General features: G+C 42.3%; 1 long non-coding RNA gene across 3 annotated transcripts; it reads right to left on the minus strand.

Moving 5' to 3' along the window:
• Nucleotides 1–442: 442 nt before the first annotated feature.
• Nucleotides 443–19,389, minus strand: LOC309514600. 3 transcript variants are annotated; one of them, XR_014212082.1, is made up of 4 exons: nucleotides 19,245–19,389; nucleotides 17,884–18,013; nucleotides 4,279–4,361; nucleotides 443–699 (listed from the first exon to the last, which is right to left on the minus strand). It is a non-coding gene; the product is annotated as an uncharacterized lncRNA (long non-coding RNA). The 3 variants fall into 3 exon arrangements; XR_014212083.1 differs by having other exon boundaries at nucleotides 18,427–19,389; XR_014212081.1 differs by lacking the exon at nucleotides 4,279–4,361.
• Nucleotides 19,390–19,961: the final 572 nt, after the last annotated feature.

A 19,961-nucleotide genomic window follows, 5' to 3' on the forward strand; every position in this document is an offset into this window, starting at 1 on the left:
TATAAAGCCACAGGGTGGTAGTTCACTACATTTTACCCACTGGGAAAAAAACCACACACCATGATAGCGGAGTAGGAGAGCTGAAAATAATGCCAATATATTTCACATCTGTCAACCAATCCTCCCCTTTGGTTTCAGATAGTACATTGGTAGATGAGTCTAAAACGTCTGGGACACAAATTTTCACAGCCTTCTAGTTGCTATGGTGGCTCATGTACCAGAAGTAATGTATTTAGTGTTAACTCCGAAAGTGTATACTCGATTCTGACCAAACTAAGCCTCCTAGAGCAAAATATGCATCAGGAGGCTTCTGGTGTATATATCCCAATGTTCTTATGTTGACTGAAATGGGAAGACAATAGTTTTAAAGTGCAACACACACACACACACACACACACACACACACACACGTTTGTTCCCTTATCCACAGTGCATTCTATATTGTCCTCATGAAAGTTACTGCTGCTCAAATTCAGGCACAGTTTACTACCGAGAGGCCATCTTTTCTTTCATCCTGTACATTGTCGCTTGTGTTCCTCTGCTTCAGGGTATTTGTCAGCTAGCAGCAGGTAGTGGTTGTAAATGCCTCCTCTGTTTGTTTGCTTATTGGGTTCCTTTCTGTGAAGGATCTGAAATTGCCATGGTAAGAGACGGAAAGTTGGCTGAGACGGACCACTGGGAGATCAACACAAACTAAACCTGGAAATAAGAGACAAATATTTATTAATGAGGGTGAGCAGAGATTGCAAGAGGCGTCCAGGGAAAGTTGTGGAATCTCAATATGCCGCACTCTTCAAACAGCTCTCCAAAGGCTGGAATTTGTTTAAGCACAAGCCGACTTTAGCTTAATAATAACTAGAGGGGATGCAGAAGACTAGCGGTCTCATCCACAAGCCAATCAAGCAGAAGCATTTGGATATAAGCCAATTTAGTCCAATTGGAGTTAATGAAATTCAGTAGGCTTCTAACACAAGTGAAGGCTGGGTTGTAATTAAATGAGGCCAGGCTGGATAAGAGCAACAATCCTTCCTGCTCTGAAAACCTCTGCCAATGTCCAGAAGAATGGCAGGGAAGATGCAAGAAGCAATGCACACTTAGCCTGGCGTTATTTGGAGACGTAAGAGCCATGCCCAGGGTCAGAATGATCACTTAATGAAGCGGTACACTGAAATGTTACAAAGCGAGGGCTGAACAGTCAGATAATGGGTTGCATCATTGGTCAGATCCAGTTTATACTCTTAAGCAGATACACACAACTTCAGATTCTTCCCTTGCAGAGATGTTGGTATGCAGTTCAGAAATGCATTTACAAAGAGAGAGCAGAAATGTTGACCAAGCATTCATTACATTCACAGTACTACATTAACAAAATGTAATTATAATTATCCTCCCAGGCTTTCACTTAGCAGTTTGATTACTTTCCCTCTAAATACTTAAGTGAATCTGAAATGTGCCTTTCAGCTAATTCTTCCTGCAGGTTCATCTGGTTCTATACTCCCTGCTTTTATGGGGTAGAAGAGCTGTTCCCTATATTATATTTTAGGTGTACACCTAAGGTGTTTTAAGTGTATGTCTAGCAGTGAAAAATGTCAGCATAGTGTAATGGTTAGAGGAGCTTTTGCCAATTTGTTGCTCTCCAGATACAGTCATACCCTTGATCCTTTTTGGCTACCGAATGCCACAAACCAGGAAGTAAGTGTTCCAGTTTGTGAACATTCTTTGGAACCCAAATGTCCGATGGGGGTTCTGCGGCTTCCGATTGTGAAACCACACTATGGTTTCCGAATGTTTTGGAAGTCGAATGGACTTCCAGAAAAGATTCCATTCCACTTCTGAGGTACAACTGTATTTTGGACTAATGGGAGTTGTTGTCCAAACAGAAAAACTGAGGAGTGCTGGGCTCACCTCAATTTATTTCCCAGGGGGTGGACCCAAGCAAGACCCATTGGCTGTTTGGCCCACCCCTTGGGGAGTCGCTGGACCCGGGCCTGCCTGCCAAAGGCCAATCTGCAGGCATGCCTGTAGCCCTCCCTGGCTGGCTGCCAGATTGCTGACCAGGGCTGTGGCCAGGCCTCAATGCCTTCTGACCATTTAAGATAAGCAGACTTGTCATCCAAAACATCTGAGGGGGCCCAAATACATGACTCAGACACGTGCAACATATACATATATAGCCTTATTATGAAATTTGGATTTACTACAGCACACTGTTCAACCATTCTTTCCTGGCAAACATGCATTTACTGCTGTGAAATTTGCAATTTTGCCTGTAGTTCTTAGGTATTTTAATTTATTTAGCAAGATTTATATATTGCTCAATCAAACGATCCAAGCAGTTTCCATAAATAGTATAAAAGATTCGTTTAAAATAGTGGTAGAAAAGAGTTTAGAAACAATATATGCATTTATTTCTTGTGCTTGCTTTAAACTTAGCACAAAACTTCTAGAAAGTGATTTACCATCTGCTGAAGCCTTAAGGTAAGGCTGCATGCCAGGCAATAATTCACTAAGGAATATTCTCTATTTTCCTTAAGAATGATCTTAAATGTGGTTTCATTTCATTCCTCCAAATTATGGTAAATTTCCTTGTGACTGGCTCTAGTCAATAGAGCAGAGTGAAGGATATGTTTTGAAAGATCTCCCATCTCACTTCTCAGCATTTACTTTTTTCTTCATTTAAAAAGCTGGAAATGCACAGCTCTGCACTGTGCAGTATTTGTGATCTATTGGTCAACCCCTGCTTGATTAATGCACAATTTTAGTATTTTCCTCCCAACCTGCAAGCTGCTTTCCTTCAATGATTAAAAAATGAGCACTTGGCACCCTTAAGCACACACGCTGATGTTCCAGGCTCAAATTTATCTTGTAGCTTTGAAAAATAGCCCTATAAACACCAGCACATCTGAAAGCTTTACTATGTATTCCAATGAGCACTGATCAAAAGAGCTGATCTGAGTGCTGCGGTCAGACTTGCAGAAAGGTTAAAGTTCACTCTCCAGGAAGCATATGGATTATAAGATGTGCCTGGGAGATGGGGGGGGGAGGAGAAAATGTATCGCAGTGACAAGAAAGACTGATTGACTAGTCATATGCAAAGAATCATGGAAGTGGGAAGAAACTTTGAGATCATTTATTCCTACCCCTGTTCAGTTCAGGAATCAAGATCCTTGACAAATAGCTTTATGCATCTACTTGAACATCTGCAACTATGAAGAGTCCCATCACCTTTTGAGATACTCTGTTTCACTCAGCCCTTGCCATTAGAGAGGGTATCCTAATGTTTAGGCGAAATCTACTTCCATGTATTAGTTCTAGTCCTTTCCCCTGGAGCTGCGCAGAACAAGCATGCTCCATCTTCTGTATGGCAGCTCTTTGTGTGTTTGAAGGCAGCTATCATGTCTCCACTCTTCTCTTAAGGAAGTTAAACATCACCAGCTCTTTCTCATGGACAGAGCTTTTTTTCGACTGGAACTCAATTCCAGCACCTCTTAAATGGGTGCCATTGCCATTGCAAGAGAACAAGGGAGGTATCTATGGTGAGTTCTGGCTTCTCTGTTTCTACAAAAATAGCACTGCTCACAGGAGTTGGTTTCAAGATCCCTCACTATCCTGCTCAGCAGCCTCCCTCTTCTGGACCCATACTAGTTTTTGTCAAAGTCATTCTTAAAATGTGGTGCCCACAACCAGACAGAATACTCCAAATGCAATATAACCAGCACAGAATAGAATGGTACTATTTCTTCTCACGATATGTTTGTTTTGTTTTGTTAATGCAGCCTAATATGGCATTCACTTTTTTTAAATCATCCACATCAACAGCTGTTATATAGAAGCAAGTCCCATTGAATTCAATGGGCTTTATTCCCAAGTACAGTAACTGTCCATAGGTTTCTATTCAAAATCCAGAGAGACCCTGCATTAGATATTTTTCGTTCTGCTGCTTCCGAAATCTGATGGGAAATTTTTTGGATGACATTATAAAACGTGCCCTTGTTACAAATCATTTTTTACAAAAATAATAATAGCGTATTGTGATTGTGGTGACCTTCGTTGCTTATTCTTTTTGCTCCAAACCATTGTCATTGCTCTTAATCAAACCTTAGTGCCAGATGCACCAGCAGGTGATGATGCTCTTGTGCTATAGAGGGATAGGGAGCCAGTCGTTATTGGCCAATGGACAGCGACAATATAATCCAGTAACATCTGACTTTGTGATCAGAGTTGGTCACATTGCTGGTAGGGAGGTGCAGGAAAGGTTCAGGCTAGATAATGTAATACCATTGAAAGTGAAGGGCTTTTCTGGTGGCCAGATAGAACAGTCTTGAGGTCTACCTGCCACATCTGCCTGGAGTTGTGGGGCCCTGGAGTTTAAAGAAAATGTGACTGTAGTACAATCCATCACCACTGTCTGGCCTCCTTATTCCTGGGTCTGGACACAGAATATCCCACACCATGGTTTCCAGGTGCCGGTCGATTGCAGTTGTTGTTACATTAATATATGTGGCCCAATTCACCCAGCCTGCTTATTTCCCTGTGCAGTTGCAAAGCTAAACCCACTGTACAAAAATGCAGATAAGAAGACTGTTACGATTTTAGGCTTGTTTTCCACTCTTCTGCAAGAACTCACACCAGGTAACAAATCAATGTAGGCAGGCAAGAAATGAAAGACTATATGTCAGATTTGATTTCTTGCAACTTCCTGATAAGAGGAGGCTTTTAAACTGTACATTAATACAAAATTATTAATATCCTTTTGTGAGGTGTTAGATAAAATAAAATAAAGCACAACCCATGCTGCTGAATCCACAGTTCCCACCAAGTCTGGTCTTTTAGCTAGATTATTTTTTGACAGTATAATTAGTCACAGTTTTCCTTAAATCAGACAGAAGAATAATTGTATACATTGTGTGTGTGTGTGTGTGTGTGTGTGTGTGTGTTTCTGTGTGTGCATTTGAGTGAGTAAGTTGCTAGACAACTTTCCCCTGCAATTATTTTCTCTCCTAATAAATAATATTTGAACTACTGTGTTCATATTCTTAAGTGAGCATCTCTCAATCAGACCTGCAGCTAATCTGGCTTTCCGAAAATAACAGGCAAATTGCCCTGGAACATTATATAAGTCTCAGGTGGTGGAAGCTATTTGAATATCCTGCAGCTATTTATTGGATCTAAATGGAAAAAACGGTGACATATTAAAATTAAATCTAGATAGCTGTTCCCATAGCTGCAAATGAAGGGCAGAAAAATTGGGTCCTGATGGTTCCAAGATTTCACTTTCTACTATTCTATACATGCATTTAGGACTGAACTGGGGCAATTTTGTGCTGGGGTGCTCTAAGGGAAAATGGATTTACCGAACCTTCTCTGAAACATTATTATACAATGAGTTATAATGAATAAGCCTCAGTGTATTCATTTTGCTACCATGTAGGTGTGGTGCAACTGTCAAATATTGGTCCTGGTTTCTGAAAGAATAGAAACACTGAAAGTAGACCCGTTCCAGGCAACTGGAAAACAGGGTTGTTGTTTTTTTACTTAGTTTTCAGTTATTCCTTAAAATCTGTTGCCAGTAACACAATAATTCTGTTCTCATGCAATGGATGGGTTTGGGGTTGGTGTGTTGCAGTGGGGCTGAGGGATAGCCATACCCACAAATCAAGGTCCATCACTGAAGAGGGTTCATAACATGGTAAGGCATTGGTGACATGTTAAGGGGGTCAGTCTTGCTCATAGACCAATGGGCAAGTGCTCAATCCTATGCCATTTTACCTGAGAGTAAGCCTTATTGAAATGAATGGGACTTATATTTGAGTTGACAACTGTGAGAACAGGATGCTGGACTATATAGAGCGTTGGCAATTAGATATGTATAGGATTATTCTGCAAATATTTTAAAGAAAATAAAATAGGTCATGAAATACAGCATGCAGAGGAGACGGAGTTATGAAATTCATCTCTTCTGGTCCATGACAGCCAAGAACCTGTGTAATCATGATACCTACAGTATTCATAATTTCAGTGGATGCACTAGCAAAACATTGTGGTTTAATGCCAGGGAAAATATGATATTTATGGATTTTTTTTTAAAAAAAAATTACTACAGGATCCACAGAAGAAAATTGACTCTCAATATGTAGACAATTGCAGTTTGTCCTGCATATCCCACTTACTGTCGCATTATGGTAGACATGCCCGAGGCAATGTGGTTACCTCCTCTTTCATGGTGGCTTCTACAATTTTCAGGATCCAGGAACATTCTGAAGTTTTATTTATATAGCATGCAAATGTCACGCCTCCCAAATCAGTGGGATTTGGCCATATACTGTAAGCCGTATTAGTTCCTGGAGTTATGTGAGAAGAGTCACAAAGATGGAAGCAGCTGCAGTCTTCTTCAGGCACTTGATATGGGCAGACCTTCTGATCAGATTCTGATTGTGTGTTTCAGTATCTTGACAGGGATAGCCAACATGGTAACCTCCAGACGTGGCTCAACTCCAAGCCCATCAGCCCTAGACAACATGGCCAACAATTTGGGATAATGGAAGTTGTAGTCCAGTAACATGTGGAGAGCATTATCTAGGCTATCCCTGATCTAGGCCAGGCTGAGAAACCTATGGCCTTCCAGATGTTGCTGGACCAGATTTTGCTGGACACCCATCAACTGGTGATTGGCCATGCTGCCTGGAGCTGATGGGATTTGGAGTCCAACAACAACAGGAGGGCTACAGGTTACCAACTTCTAGTTTAGGGGGCACATAACACACTCTCAAGAGCTTGTACATATGGCTTGTGTAATTCCAGGTAAAAATATTACATAACAACATAAGAAAAGCCAAAGGTTTGTCTAGTCCAGCATCTTCTTCTTACAATGGCCAACTAGATACCTGTGGGAAGCCTGAGCATGGCATTCTACGCCTGACAGTGAAGGTAGTAGAACATCAGTAGAACATATGTAAATGAGTTTGGGTGCCTCTTCTCATGTTACAAGAATCAGGCTGCCAGAAAAACCCCTCCATCTGTTGTCCGACACTGTAAGCAGAACTAGACACAGTGCTTGCAGTAATTAACTTTATTGCTCAGTAATCAAGAAGTCCGTATAGTTAAAGCTATGGTTTCCCCAGTAGTGATGTATGGAAGTGAAAGCTGGACCATAAAGAAGGCTGATCGCCAAAGAATTGATGCTTTTGAATTATGGTGCTGGAGGAGACTCTTGAGAGTCCCATGGACTGCAAGAAGATCAAACCTATCCATTCTTAAGGAAATCAGCCCTGAGTGCTCACTGGAAGGACAGATCCTGAAGCTGAGGCTCCAATACTTTGGCCACCTCATGAGAAGAGAAGACTCCCTGGAAAAGACCCTGATGTTGGGAAAGATGGAGGGCACAAGGAGAAGGGGGCGACAGAGGACGAGATGGCTGGATAGTGTTCTCGAAGCTACCAGAATGAGTTTGACCAAACTGCGGGAGGCAGTGGAAGACAGGAGTGCCTGGCATGTTCTGATCCATGGGGTCATGAAGAGTCGGACATGACTAAACGACTAAACAACAACAATCAAGAAGTCATCACCCAGCACATCCATCAGATAAACACGTCAGTTGCAGAAGCTAAAGTTCCGTCTGCTCTCCCCCTCATTTGTACCTCCCCCCTTGCCTTATTTGTACCTCCCTCCTTCCCGCCGTGACTCAGCTTTTCTCAATTGTTCTAGCCTTTTCCTGACCCTTCTTTCTTGTGCTGAGAGTAGGGGAGGGGAAGGAGCTGAATCCGGACTGTACTGCAGAGCAGAAGACACAGTCCCTGCTCCTTCTCTATCAGTGTCTGTGGCTACCTCAAGCATCTCCACTACACCCTCACTCTGCTGATGATTCCTCCCTGTCTCACCAGTCTGAACCTGGTTCAATGTCCCCATCCCCCTCAGGTGCCTCCTGGATTACTGGCTGCTGTTTCTCATCCAGCCAATCCCTGACATCTGATGTATAAGTGACTTAAGCTTCTACTTTTTTTGTGTTTCCAGTATAACATGAGAATAAAGAAAGTTGTGATCTGCCCCCCATGGGGTACATAAGTTCCAAATATGTGTGGAGGTCAAAATCTTGTTGGACAGGGAACACAAGTTATTGCAAGTTATTACTGTATAGGCAAAAAAATGCTGATCTATGCACCATACTGCAATGCCCAAAGCTAATTTAAGGTACATCAAACTTTTAATGCATGTTTATACCACTTTGTCATCAATTGCATATATTCAAGCTGATCACACACAATATTAGAAAGAAATCATATTATTTTTGTCATCCATTAAGGGATCCAATAAGGAGGCTTGATTTTGGGGAATTATTAGTAATGTTACAAACTTCTGTGCATCCCTTGGAATTCTCCTGTGTGTCTGTATCATCACTTAGAACAATATTTCATCCATTTGTTCAGTTATTCTCAATTTTATAATGGATTGAATCTATATTGCTCTGAGCCTGTTTACGCTCGGCAATTTTTGTGTGTTTTAAGATTAGCATTTCTTACGATTTCCAGGACATATTGATTTTCTTTGGATGGGATACAGAGGTGCACAGCTGATTTCCAATGATTCAAAATGTCGCAAAATCTCTAGCCTTCTAATGCAGGCTAAAAGGGACCGAGTTTTTAGTGCCTTGTCTGGAGGATGGCATTTCTTGAAGGTCAACCAAAGCAGCTCCCTGGCAGACAGAAAAATATTATTTGTCAAACTGAGATGACAGAAGTAATGCTTGGTCTCAAAGCTTATCAGGGCTATGTGGTGGTGTTCATGAAATGTGTACAGTGGACATATCTTTGGAGTGACACCACAACAGAAACATTTAAAGTTTTTTCTTACTAACTGATAAGGGTCCCTTGGGAGCATGTCTACAATTAATGACTGCGGTGCAGAACTTATTGGATATATGGTTTGGTTGTCAAGTGATAAAAAAAAGCTTGTTCAGTTGATACAAGATTGATCTTTGCTGCATTCATTCCTGAATTCTAAGAGTATGTGCTTCTCCTTACATTATAATCTCCAATGCTGCCTTTAAAAAAAACAAAAAAAAAACCTATTGACTGCACTGAATAGAAATACGGTGGTGAAAAAATAGTTGGGACAGTTTAGGACAAAAGGCAGAATGGATCACATAGTATTGTTCAGTTGGCAGGTTCCTAAATCTTCTTAAATTCAGAAAAGGTATATCATCTCCTCTGAGGGGTACGTCAGTCTGGACAAGATGCACCACTTGGATGTTGCACTGATTATTGCCCCCAATCCAAGAGAGCAAATACTAGAAGGAAAGGTTATGTAGAACTCTGCCTATGTGATTTGCACAACGGACTGAGACAGAGTGGCATGAACCAGCCTTTTTCATGTGTTACTTACATATAGGGCTATCATGTGAAGAAACAGGACCAGGCCTTCACCCCCAACACCCCATCCTAATTCTTTCCCAGGTCCTTTCCCTTTTATTATTACACTACTAGTAGTCTCATTGCTCGGGAGTTCTAAGAAACCCCCAAATCAGTGCAGCTTTGAAATCACTGTTTAAAATCAGAGTAATCTTGAAACGTTCAGTATCTTCAACATCTTGATTCAAAATGGCACCTCATTATATCCAAACAGACAAAAAGCTGTTGCATAATATCTTAAGAGACATCCAAATCCACAACAACTTTTTAAAATATATAATAAAAAAGACAAGTGAGAGAAAGAAAGTAAAAGAAAGAGAACAGAAAAAGAACAAGATACACATAAAAGAGAAGGAAGATTTAGGAAAATGAGTTATTCCTTGGAGCCCATGGCAGCTACTTTTAAATTCAACAAAAACGCAGGGCAACTGGTCCTAAGTGTATCATGATCAATACAGCTTTGGGAGTAACATAATTGCCTAAAACAGGTTAATTATCTACAGCTTTAGCAGAAGCCTTATTGGACAAGTAGCCTTTTGGAAAACCTGACCGCTTCAAAAGTAGTAACAATGAATCCAGTATAACTGGATTTAAAAGCTACCAAGTGCGGCTCATGCAAGACATTATTTGAAGACTTTATTGCCAGATGTCTTTGCTTCCGATTCCGTAAGCTCAAATGGCAGCATTTGTTGCTATCAGTCTTTTGACTGGGAGTTTCAGGTGCATGAAGGAACAAGAGCAATTGAGCATTGTGGGATTTGAGTGACAGCCTGGGGCTTTCAAGGCAGACTCTTGCTTACAAAGTTGAGAGAATTTCCAATTGTCAAATTGGCATGTGCCAGATGAAGGGCTTAGTCGGGGCGCCAGCTGTTCTACAGGCACACCTGCTGCGAAATAAACAATTAATACAAAAGTGAAGTGCACGAATATGCAGGCAGAAGACTTTAATCCCCCCCAATCCCATATTGTGCCGTTCTACAGCATCTTTCTGGGGTGACAGGTGCCATAAGTCAGCTTATTGATTAATAACAACATATTGTCGAAACAGAATGGGCGGGCTTGTCAATGAGAGGCAAGAGGAAGGGGGCACAAAAGTGGGAGGCAAAATCCATGAAGAGTAAAAGGGCTTCAATAGGTTCTTTTGCTGTTAAAAAATGGAGGGGCAGATATAATATTCATCCAGTTTAGTTTAGTTTAGTTTAGTTTAGTTTTTTTGTTTTGTTTTGTTTTGCAAGGGAAGCTATTTTTAAAGAATTGAGAATAAAACATTTCAATATCTTACAAAGATATTGGCTATAACCATGTGAAACACAGGCTGTATTGAATAATATAGTGCCCTGTTATAAGTATGCATCTATTTATGAATGCCTGCCCCCCCTCTATATATATGGGCAGCAATTTGTAAGAAACTGCCTGCAGCCTAATCATCTTACAGTGCCTGCAAGCAGCACTCCCTATTCACATACTGTAAATTGTGGAAGAGGCACATAGATAACACATTTACCTTTCTTTTTCTTTTGCTGAAAAGGTTCCCAAAGAAATTTACAAAGATGAAGTTTAAGACAGTCTCTGCCCTCAGGATTACAATTTAAAAGACATGTCATGGCAGGAAAAAGAGACGGGAAGAGGAAGCATATATTAAGAGAAATGTGAGAGAATGTATGCAAATTTCCATGTGAAATGTTAAACGAGAAACTGGCAAATTGATGAAGAAATCGAATCTTAAGTTTGGAAAAAAGAGAAACAAAGACTAACGGGTTTGCCCATCACTAGTCAGGGACTGTCCAAAGTTGTGGGGGGGGGGACTGCTATCCCTTGTACATGTAATAATTTTTTAAACCACAATTCATGAGGGAGACATGGGGCAGACACAGGAGTAGGCAACAAATTTTCACCCATCCTCTTGGAGAAAGACCTGAGGGCTGACAGTCACCACATCTTCCTATTGTGCAGCTATGCCTGCTGTGGATTCACTACAGTTCCACCACTAAAAGAGGCAGCCTCCAAATTTCATCCAGCCACCACACATCCCAAAATTGTCATGCTCATTAAATCAATACCAATGATAATAGAGATACTGCATTTGACAGTGTGTAGCCAGCTTGAAGGGTTTTAGCAGTCTCTGTGCTCTGTATTTGTGCAAATGGCAGGTACAGTAAATATTATTGACATGTCTGGTTTGTTGAAGGGTTTTAAGTAAAAGGTCTTCTTCCTTCGGTTCCCCTTTTTATTGTCTAAGAATTAAATTGTTTGACTGGATGACTGTCTAGCTAGCTTGACTTTGACACAAGAGTACTATAACTAGTAATTTCCCTCTGTAGGTCATTTGGTGTGCGTCTTTCCTATGCGAGAGCTAATAAGAGGTGTCACTCCTCAAATCCTTGCCTCTCCCTGCATTTGTGTCAGCAGCTAAGGAGCTGTGACATTCAGCTCCCTTATGGCCGTGGTGTGCCCGCTAATTATGAAGCTCAAATCAAATCACTAACAGGCTCAAAGGGGGACAGTTATCTGTTGATCGGTGCCATTTTTTCCCCAGACGATCAGCTCATGGATGTCTGATGTAAAACCCTTAGCATCTCCAAGAGAAACAAACCCAAGCAAACTGGGATAGATTTTCCTTACAGTTGTGGACTTTAGAGACAGCCTTACATGGAAAAAAGTCATTCAACACAAGAATGCATGTGTTTTCATTTAAAGTAGACTTTGAACAGTACAAATGAATGTATTCAGTGAAGGATGGCAACTTTCAAGCCTTACCTTCGTTATGAACTCATTTCACAATAATTTCATTTAGAATGCATTAAGGTTAAATGAGCAGCACCCAGCGGTCTTTCATTACACTATATCATGGGTCGGCAAACTAAGGTCCGTGGGCTGGATCAGGCCCAATTGCCTTCTAAATCTGGCCTGTGGACAGTCCAGGAATCGCCACGTGGATTGCCAGCATGTGGATTGCCAGCGCGTACATTTTTTCATTCTCCCTCCCTCTTCCTCACATAGCGGTGGCGCCGGCGCCTCCTTCCTCCCTCCTCCTGGCTTCTCTCCACCCTGCCTAGAGGAGGAAGGGGACAGAGCTTTGTTGGTGCTGGCCCCTCTGTGGAGCCCTTTCGAGCGCTGCTCATTGTCCCTCTGCCGCTGCTGCTAGCCCCTGCCGCTCGCAAGACACAGGAGCCACAGTTGGCTGAGCGCCCCTCTTGAGCAGCCGCCATTTAAAGCAGCCCCTCTCCAGAGCCCTTTTGCGCGCCGCTCATCATCCCCCATTCATTCCCCCCCCAAAAAAAATACAGTCCGGCCGCCCACAAAGTCTGAGGGACAGTGGACTTGTCCCCTGCTGAAAAAAGTTTGAGGACCCCTGCAGTATATGCTGACAGAATCTACTGCTTTCCAGAAAGGAGAACTAATACAGGATTATTATTGAAAGCACATTGAACTATTCTGAACTACATACACACTGGGGGGGGGGGGCATGGAAAGAAGAAAGGAAGAGACAGTTGTAATATAGCTAAGCTGGTACAAAGTTAGAGATAAAAATGAATCACTATTTCGGGGTGGGGAGGAGCATACATATTTATTAGTTTGCTTTCAGAACCTTCCATTCCTAGCTTGCCCCTGTCTCAAAATCCCAAGCCCCTATCCTTTCCTTGAGGAAAGTACCACAAAAGTCCAAGGAAGTGTTCAGATTAAATTTCTTTGTCACAGTAAAAGCTTAATGACTTGGATACTTACTTCTTGAGGTAGATTTATGATCACAGGACTTTCCTGCCATCCAAGTTTGGTTTTCTCTGCTTTCCCAAAACTTTATTGTGGAGTTGGAGCAGCTTCTTGAATAGCATAAAATGTGACACAAATATTGTAGTGGGAAGGACAACTCTGCAAAAATCAGCCCTCTCTCCTCGCAAGCAGAAGGGCCTTGTTCTCAGGCAAGGGTATACCGGGCACCCCTTTGGATCCAAGCCAGTTTGTTTAGAGCATGCTGTGATCTATAGTATATGATGCTCTATTTGGGAGCCATGCTAGAGCTCTGATAATGGACTCTCCCTCCCACTCATAACACTGGTTCTTGGGCCACCGCAACCCACTAAGAGATTTACCAGTGACCAGTACCTCTTAGTAATTGGACATAGGCATTTTCTGACAAATGCTAAGCCAACAGGAGCCAGATTCCCCCCCCCCACGCCCAACTTCCAGTATATCACACATTAAATATAGCTCACCTGAGGGCCAAGTATTATGGCAAATTTTCTTTGAAAAATGTGTTTACACAAATTCTAGTGTTTAAGCGTAAAATCCCCCCAGGAAAAATTATACCTCCACCACACATTGTCTTTGTTCTGCAATTGATTTTCTGATGTTGGGCAGCGGCAAGCCAACAGCAGTAAAACATCTCGAAATTAAGTGTCAGATAATTTGTTAATGTGCCAAACTTCCAACTTGCTGCCCAGAATGGGCAAATAACGAAGCAGTCTAAGGAGTCACAAGCAAAAATAGAGCCAGGTGCTGTACCTAAAAATGTCTAATTTCATACTTTGCAGCAGTAGGGGCATGTGTGGTGGTGGGGAACCATGGAATACTCCTCACTACACTGCTGCTGGGTGGCTTGGGGTGGGGCAGGGTGGGGCTGAGGTCAGGGCCATGTGGGTCACTGGAGGGACCAGTCATTGCTGCCCTGCCTCAGCGCTACCCAGGTAAGCCATAACAACACTGTTGTCAGGAGGGCAACTCTACTGTACCACAGAAATCACTACTGTTTTATAGATTGAATTTGCAGGGCTGGCCCACCCATGTGTCAAGGTGAGGTGAGTGCCTCAGGCAGCTGAATCGAAAGGGGCAGCAGATCTAGACCCTAAGAAATGCATCACCCGCTACTCCTGAAATTGCAATGGCAGCAGCTATGGCGTGCTCCTTGGAGGCAGGATTTGCCATCTCCATGGCAGCCACTCTAAAGCAGCCTTTACAGTGGCCTCTTGGTAAATAGGAGAAGAAGAAGAAGAAGAGTTTGGATTTGATATCCCGCCTTTCACTCCCCTTCAGGAGTCTCAAAGCGGCTAAGATTCTCCTTTCCCTTTCTCCCCCACAACAAACACTCTGTGAGGTGAGTGGGGCTGAGAGACTTCAAAGAAGTGTGACTAGCCCAAGGTCACCCAGCAGCTGCATGTGGAGGAGCGGAGACGCGAACCCAGTTCCCCAGATTACGAGACTACCACTCTTAACCACTACACCACACTGGCGGTGCTGCTGGTATCCTCCCATTCTTGTTCCTAATGTAGATTTTTATCCCCTTCTTGTTCCTGATGTAGAACTTCATTAAACCCTTCTTCCTTGGCAGGGGGCACCATTTTGTGGTTCGCCTCAGGTGCCAAAAACAAATTGGGCCATCCCTGAATTCTGGACATCAGTCCGATGGTATGACAACAGAAAACACAAACAAACTTCTTCCTCAGCTCCTATTCACTTCTCTAATTTGAATCTATTAAACTTTATGGTGTATGGGAGGTATTCAACAAAGTTCTTTCACTAGCATTTGGATTTCCACTTGTGCCATGAAACTGATCTGCCATGTCCTCTCCCTGCACACACCTGTGTCCTCCCTGAATCTGCTCTGGAAGGCAGATTTAAGGGTCACAAGGGATGGGGTGTGGGGGGGGGGAGGAGAGGAAGTTCCATTGTGAAGCCAAAAGTCCTTGCCATAGTGGAAGCATTTGGTTTGAGAGTGCCTTGTGAGTGGTATTCAACTAAGTTTTACTCATAGTTGACCTATTGAAATTAATGAACCTTAGTTATTTTCATTAATTTCAATGAGTTTTCTTTGAATAAAACCTTGTTGGAATACCATGCCATGCCCTCCCACACTTCCTGGACATAGCTCTCATGTGAAGAAGACATGTCAGAAGAAAACATGTTTAAGCCTTCTTCCTGATAAGGTAGCTTATCAATTGTCTGTTCTTATGGGGCTGTGCGCCCAGTCCCAGTAGATCACAAACTGGCACATCAGGTAGAAGCTGCATAATATGTTTCATACTCTAAAATACCTGACTGCACCCTGAACTGGTTGAGTTTCTTTGGTCCCAAGATTGTTTCCATAATCTAATACCTCTAACAGTTTAACATTCAACCCCACGGCTCCAGGAAAAGAGAGTGATCATATCTCAAAGATGCTGGTTGTCCATGGTAATTTTTGTCAGTTTCTGGAGATGGGCCAAACATAATTATTCCCTGTGTTTTATGGAGAATGGTGCTTACTGTCCCATCAGTCAGGAGTGTGGTTTTGACCCTGCTTCTTGTGATGATGATAGCAACAAGTGAGAAACTATCCTTGCCAGTGCTCAGATGTAATTTCAATCTCCAGAATACCCCAGAATGACTCTATTTTAACATCTAACACATGTAGTGCCATTTCAGGGTCATCTGGGTAGGTGGCAGCTACTAACTGCCTCAAGGAGTTCGTCCTTTGCTCCTACCACTACCCCTGCTATTGAAGCTAGTGGCAAAACAACTCATCTCAACAAGAATATGAAGTTAAATGAGAAGCATCTGCCACTACCAAGTGTGAACCCACAACATACCCTGATTATGTTTGACCCACCTATAAAATTGTTCCCTTTTCGAGAATCCAAATTCACTTTCTTCCACCAAAAATGTTCACCTCAACCCTAATATGCTCATAACCTCATGCATCATGTGACAAGTTGCATGAGTTAAAGAAACATCATTAAGGAAAATGAGGAGTCTTGTGCCATGTGGTTTCATGGACCACAGTATGTTTCATTTAAAACTCCACGCCTATGCACTCTACGTGGGGCTACCTTTGAAGGTGACTCGGAAACTACAACTAATCCTGAATGTGGCAGCTAGACTGGTGACTGGGGGCGGCCACCGAGACCATATAACACCGGTCTTGAAAGACCTGCATTGGCTCCCAGTACGTTTCCGAGCACAATTCAAAGTGTTGGTGCTGACCTTTAAAGCCCTAAACGGCCTCGGCCCAGTATACCTGAAGGAGCGTCTCCACCCCCATCGTTCTGCCCGGACGCTGAGGTCCAGCGCCGAGGGCCTTCTGGCGGTTCCCTCATTGCGAGAAGCAAAGCTACAGGGAACCAGGCAGAGGGCCTTCTCGGTAGTGGCGCCCGCCCTGTGGAACGCCCTTCCAGCAGATGTCAAAGCGATAAACAACTACCTGACATTCAGGAGACATCTTAAGGCAGCCCTGTTCAGGGAAGTTTTTAACGTGTGATATTTTATTGTATTTTTGGTTTCTATGGAAGCCACCCAGAGTGGCTGGGGAGGCCCAGCCAGATGGGCGGGGTATAAATAAATAAATAAATAAATAAATAAATAAATTATTATTATTATTATTACAGTATTATTAAAATCTGTTCATCTCAAGGTGCCAAAAGACTGCTACTTTTGCTACAGCAGGCTAACTCTTCTGGAAATGATAGAATGATAGAAGAAACACCACAGAGAAGAGGTTTCATATTCACTCTGCAGCTATCCCTAGCTAAGTGAAGGGAGGTGGGTCAGGTTTTTTAAAAAATGTTTCCAGTTTTGAAACCATTCCCTAGAAATGAGACAGGCTCCCAAAAATACAGGGACTGGTTATAATTTTGTTAGAGCAACAATGTAATAATGATGATCTATTCATTTTAGTGAGACTTTGGCCAAGTAAACTGCATTAGACAAACAGCCACCAGTTGCTGCCAATGCAGGCTTTGTTCTCCTTTGGCAGGTTAGTTATTTACTGGCTGATTGCTCTTTTCATATGTGAATGACAGTCTTTTTGAATTAATGGCTTACATGATATCTGCCTTTGTTTCATATGAATACGTTTATCCTTACAAAGTAGCATTATATGCCAAAAAAGCACTGATAGTGATCTGATGTTGCATGTCTGCCGTTGTACAAGATCTATGGCAGTGGTAGTTAATATGGTGCCCTGTATATGTTGCTTGACTCTAATGCCCACCATCCTTGACTATTGGCTAATGCTGGTGGGGTCTGATAGGAATTAGAGTGAGACAACCTCTGCAGGTACCATGTTGTGCTATCGCTGGCCAATAGGAGCAGGATGTAAACTTTGTAAACTATTTAGCGTTTTTGTTTTTGCCAAAAATGTTAAGCAATATATCACAATATATCAATTCTCTAGACCAGGGGTTGTCAACCTGGTCCCTATCACTAGTGGGCGTTTCAGGATTCTAGGTGGGCAGTAGGGGGGTTCTACGACACAAGCTGAATCCTCCTTCCATTGAGCACTGGTGGGCGGTAAGGAAATGTCACCATCAAGAAAGATGCATTAGTGGGTGGTAGGTATAAAAAGGTTGACTACCCCTGCTCTAGACAAATAAATGAAACTGCTCTTCTGGATCCTTCACTGATATCAAGCAGTGAAGGTAGGAGACACAGGGTGTCATGGACATCTCTACCTATAGCCTGCCATCCCCATGATAGTTTGAACAATAATTTTTTACTCTTTCTCTACCTATATGACATGAGGATTTGTTGGCTGTTCTTCCTTCTTGTAGGGGGAACTGTAGTGATTATTGTTGTACCAAGGAAACCAATGAAGTTCATTGGGTGACTTTAGGTCATTCACTGTTTCTCAATCTAACCTAAAATAGAATGAAAGGAGTGGGAGAGAAACTTATATACTGTCTTAAAACCTGGAAAGAAAGATGGGATAGAAATGTAGTAAGCAAATCAATTCAGGTGAACTGGTTAACTGCAGAATTGGAGGCGCAATGTGAGAACCAGTGTGGACAATATGGAAACCAAAGTTCCATATTCTACTGTACTTTCTTCGGTCCTTTTCTGAAGAACAACATTTGGATTTCAAAGCCTGTTCAGCAAATGGCTGCGGAAAGATTCTTGTAGTTTCTACAATATAGCTGAAGTTGAAAAATTCCACTCCATTTTCTGATCTGTTTTCTTTCTACTCCTATGATCAACATTTCCCCCACTCATTATAAAGTGTAGCAAATGCAACAGACATCAGCTATGCCTTATAGTATATGTATTTGATTACCTGCTGTGCAATGAAAAAAAGATGAGATGGATTTCACACTATACTAGAGATGATTGGTATGTTTATTTTCTTCCTCATCACTCATTTGGCTCTGGCGATACAGTGCATAAGCAGCTAAAATCCAGCTTTGAATATGCCTCTGGAGCTAGCTCATAGGAGGTACCATGACTTAATGTACACAATGTCCATGTGAGAGGGCAAAGTAGCGATGGGTGTGCTGTGACACTGTTGTGTTGGTAAACTCAGCCCTGAAGACAGAATAGAAAGGGGAAATGCTCTACCATCCCACTGGTGCAACAATGTCCATACTGAACTGGAATCAGAGTGATCTAATTTATTCCCAAATGGCTATGAATAGAAGTTGCTATAGGGAAAGCAGGGAGGGAGAGCTGTTGCCTTTGTGCCCTCTTTAAGGCCTCAAGCTATGGACTATGGACACATAGCACAGTCACCTTGCTGAGGATGAGCAGATCTGGCTCTGATCTAGATGGGAGGCCACTAAGATCTCCATTTATATAACCTGGAGTTCCATTATGGAAGAAAGGTGAATGGGCTCCCCAAAAGCATTGGTCTGGTGGGGGGAAAGGACTCTGGACAATGTGAACATATAGTTTGATCCAACAAAGCTCTAATCTTCTTACACTCTCAAGTGTAAGAATCTGCTGGCTCAGATTTAAAGATCTAAGGCAAATTCCACAGTTGTTGGGGGTGGGATTCCCTGCTATTCTCTCCGTCTGTTGTCTCCTTTGGTGAACATCAAATTCCACAGCTTTTCAGTATCACCAACATGCAAATGATACCCAGCTGTAGCTCCCTACCCAAGGCATCTCTTCTTCTATCCCATCTTCTATCTCTAATTGTGCGTCAGATAGATCTACTACAATGTTTCACTACCACTTAAAAGTTGACATATAGACTGAAGCACTTACCTTTCTTCTCAAGTTTCCATCTTCCTGATCATCCTTCCCACCCATTCCATTATCACCTTGGTAACTAAGAATGCAACACTGGCTTTATCCTTGGTTACCTTTGCTTCTTACATTTAATTAGTTGCCAAACTGCATCACATTCCCTGTGGAGCACCTCAAATATCTGCTGGTGTCCCATCTACTTTGTTAAAACTCTGGCTCATGATCTGGTTAATTCTTGCCTCTTGCCTCTTCTCTTCCATACCTCAGTCCTCTCAGCTGCATACAAAACTCAACTGCCAGAACCATTCACCACTTCCATTGCTCAGATCATATGGCGTCCTCCTTCACTTGCTTCATATGTAAGATCTAAGATCTCCTTATTCCATATGAGCCACTCAACCACTTCAATCTGTGGGACTGGCACTGTTACAGGTGTAGCATAGTACTCTGCACTTGTAAGAAATTGGTCTTTGGAACTCCTTGCCTATTGATATCATGCAGATGCTGTCGCTTTACTCTTTTCAGCATCTGCTTAAAATATTTTTGTTAATGCAAGTCTATCCAGACACATAGATGGTAATGTATTTTAATGTCTGTCTAGTCTATTACATGATTTTAATTACT

The sequence above is a fragment of the Podarcis vaucheri genome (assembly GCF_965113315.1).
Source record: "Podarcis vaucheri genome assembly, chromosome: 11".
Taxonomy (NCBI): Eukaryota; Metazoa; Chordata; class Lepidosauria; order Squamata; family Lacertidae; genus Podarcis; species Podarcis vaucheri.